Source organism: Sinocyclocheilus anshuiensis, unplaced genomic scaffold (assembly GCF_001515605.1).
Source record: "Sinocyclocheilus anshuiensis isolate Anshui unplaced genomic scaffold, SAMN03320099.WGS_v1.1 scaffold835, whole genome shotgun sequence".
Lineage (NCBI taxonomy): Eukaryota > Metazoa > Chordata > Actinopteri > Cypriniformes > Cyprinidae > Sinocyclocheilus > Sinocyclocheilus anshuiensis.
Window position 1 is genome coordinate 29,664 of NW_015546045.1, and position 3,579 is coordinate 33,242.

Consider the following 3,579-nt stretch of genomic DNA (forward strand, 5'->3'; position numbering starts at 1 on the left):
ATAGAATCTCTTTATCAAATGAGTCAAATATTGACAGATGGAAATAATAAAAATAATAATAATAATAAAATAAGTAAAACACGTTTATTCTGTGGCACCTAAAAACATAATTTGGCACCTAAGTTTTTCTCTTATAGGAGCCAATGGCTCCTTACTCTATTTTTTTTTGTCTGGAGCCCTGTATCTGGTTCTGCGAGTATGGACTGGAGATTGGAGATTGGATTGACAAATTCGCTTTCATTGCTGACTGGTGAGGCTCTATGCGGGCGTCTGCAGCGGGGGCTGCGGGCAATTGATAGGGAAAGGGAGCAGAGCTAGAGGAAGGGTAATAGTAAGGTGGCTGGGCTTGAGCGGCTAGCGGAGGCAGCCTCACGCTAGCTTCTGCCGCCAGAGGTAGAGTGCAGGAAGTGGGAAGAATAGGAAGAGGTTGGAAGGTTATGTTAGGAGATACAGTTGCAAAATTTGGTCTCAGAATAATAATAATAACAATAATAATAATAAGTTTACATAGCACAACAGTATGTTGGCTTTCTCAATGCAACATAATAATAATAATATATAAATAAATAATATATTTTAAAAATCCAAATTAGATTCGGCAAATACATTAAAATGCATACCTATTTATTTTGAAAAATAAGTTTTTACATTTAGCAAATGCATACCTATTAATGGATGCTACAGTTCAAACACAGATTGCAGCATGCTCGTTATGCCAAGAGTCAGATGAAATGGCAAATACTGTTGCTTCTCCATTATAGCCAGTGCCTTTTCCTGGGGCTCCGTGGCTGAAGTTGGGTTTGTACATAGTAGGACAAATTGTGAGAGATTCTTATGCCTCAGATATACTATCATATGGACTATTATTCAAAATGGCCTGAAGTAGCGTTTACACCTTCCTTTAAAACACCTGTTGTAATTGGATTTTTCCGAAGTCTGTTTTTAACCAATATGGAAATCCTGAATGCCTGGCAATAGATAACAGACTGCAACTTACTTACTCACTCTTTGCTGCTTTTCTGGATGAATGAAATATAGTGCACACCAGAACTGCAGTGTATCATCCTGCAACCAAAGGTGCTGTGGAAAGATTCATTTAGATTCTTAAAGCAGTAGTTCACTTCCAGAATGAAAATTCTGTCATCATTTACTCACCCTCCATTTATTCCAAACCTGTATGTGGTTCTTTCTTCTGTTGAACAGGTATTTTGAAAATGTTAGTATCTGAACAGTTGATGGGCACCATTGACTTCCATAGTATTTTTTTTCCTACTATGGAAGTCAATGGTGCCGATCAACTATTTGGATACTAACATTTTTAAAACAAATTCTTTTATGTTCAAAATAAGAAAGAAACACAGCAAGAGCAGCATTTTGTCCCACGACTATGGTGCCTTACACTCACCCAACTGCCCTGCTGCAGGGGCTCTGCAACCGGAACCGAACAATGTACGGTGTTCCAAACACTGAACAGAACACACAAAGACATTCTGCTAGACTGTATAAACCACCAGTTTGGTTGAATGGGTATGAAAGTAAATAAAAGAGTACACACAGTGGTTATGAATTACAGAACACACACACACACACACACACACACACACACACATATATATATATATATTAGTGCTGTCAATCGATTAAAAAAAATAATAATTAATCAAACATTTTTCTGAAATTAATCACGATTAATCCTAACATTAAAGTTTTTAAATATACTTTTATATTGCAATTTTTTCACATTCAATCTTCAAATTAATGTACAAACAACATGAAAACAGTATATTTTTAAATATTTGTTTAATGGCATCTTTTTTTTATGACTGAAGGCCAGTATCAATGATACCAATACTGATTTCTCTATAACCCCCCCACATAGACCATAGACATATTTAACCATAGACTATAGCCATTCAACATTACAGTATAATTGAGAGCTATTAATTTGAACATTTATAAGACTTAAAAAAATAACTTCTAATTTAAGTGAACTTAAAAGAATCTTCACATAAACCCATTAAAATAAATTTCATATTTACCTGTGCCCTTCAGCAGAAATGTATTGAAATTGAAGTTATCAAACAATAAATTCTAAATTAAATATAGATTAATCCTTAAAGCTATAAAAGTTATTTTTTCCCCTCTTTTTTCCTTTGTCCTTTGATTAATAGACATCACAGCAGCTGGTTATTAGGTTGTTTTGGCTGTTATTTCTTTAAGAGTTGCCGCTGCTGAACGTGACGCAGATCTGACACGCATCATATTTACTCTTTTTACCTTTCTGACCCACTTCAGGTCTTGAAGTCTCTATTAAAGAGCTGACGAGTTGAATCGGGTGTGTTAGATGAGGGAGACAGTGCTGGGCTGCTCCAGGACAGTTTTGAAAACCATTTCAGAGACATGTTCTTAAATGTGACTTCATGACTTAACTGACCACGACATTGCATGCACGTAGTTTATTTCACGATTTGATATGAAAAGATATATGCTACAGTGCGCGCCGGCACTTTTGTGTGTGCAATTGTAGAGCACGTACTGCGAGCACACAGTACCGTTTCCACGCTCACTTGACTCGCTGAAGTGAAGTGGAGCTCACGTCTGAAACGTCTCTCGTTCTCAGTCGTTCTGCAACTGAATAAATGCACTTCTTGTCAAGAGAAAACGTGACCGAAGCAGCAGTTGTGAGTGGGGTGGCCAACCCTAGCAAGCAAGGCTGCAAGCATCAGACCAACTGTAGCAATGAGTAATTGAAGCCATTTTCCCAGGACGTTCGGGCAAATATGGCAAAATTAGTATCAGTGTTTTCAGAAAGACCCAAGGAATATTTTGAGTCCAGTTTCATTACAAAAGGGTAATTTAACCAAAAGTTATTAGCATTTTTGGAAATTTCATTATTAGTCGTTAATGAATGGTTTATCACTTTGACCAATAGGTGGCGCTGTTACCAAATTGATGTGGCATGGTCAGTGTGAGGTGACAATAGCACATAAAGAGTTTGGTGTCAATATGTCAAAGCTTTGCAGAGACACAGCCTCAGAACAGTTTGGCATCATTACAGCAAATTCGTTGATGCATTAAATGATAACGGTTTCGTATATCGACACGAAATCCATAACTTTTTGCCAGCATGATCTGAAGATGATCTGAGCCAAATTTGGTGAAAATCAGACCAACGGTCTAGGAGGAGTTAGGAAGTTAGGCCAATTATGTCATAATTGGTATCAATGTTCTCGGCATGATCCAAGGAATCTACAATTGTGGCCAAAAGTTTTGGCAGTGACTTAAATTTGGTGTTTTGCAAAGTTTGCTGCGTCATTATTTGTTGATTCATTTTCCACACGTTTCTATGGTATACTGAAAAACAATGATAAGCATATCTTAGGTGTAGCGAATCAGCTCAAAGGGGAAATATGAATAATTAATCATAATATTTAGATCCGCTGTAAGTATTTACTTGACCTCTCAGGGTCAACTGTCTTCATTTCTCTTGTCTTTCCTATGAGGAAAATTAGTGAGTTTCTTTGCCCACATTCCTTTGGGCAATAAAACCAGTGATATCAGCATTGGTTGCCATGGAAT

General features: G+C 37.0%; 1 protein-coding gene and 1 long non-coding RNA gene across 2 annotated transcripts in view; one reads left to right on the forward strand and one right to left on the reverse strand.

The window, feature by feature from the left end:
• cygb2 (cytoglobin 2) overlaps nucleotides 1-3,579 on the forward strand; it is a 36,591-nt gene that overhangs the window by 25,783 nt on the left and 7,229 nt on the right. The gene's annotated exons all lie outside the window — the stretch shown is intronic.
• Nucleotides 179-3,579, reverse strand: part of LOC107698995 (uncharacterized) — a 5,490-nt gene continuing 2,089 nt past the window's right edge. The window contains exons 3-4 of the long non-coding RNA XR_001635407.1: nucleotides 2,568-2,571; nucleotides 179-190 (exon numbers count right to left, since the gene is read on the reverse strand). This is a non-coding gene — a long non-coding RNA (uncharacterized LOC107698995). The remainder of the gene's footprint in view (nucleotides 191-2,567; nucleotides 2,572-3,579) is intronic.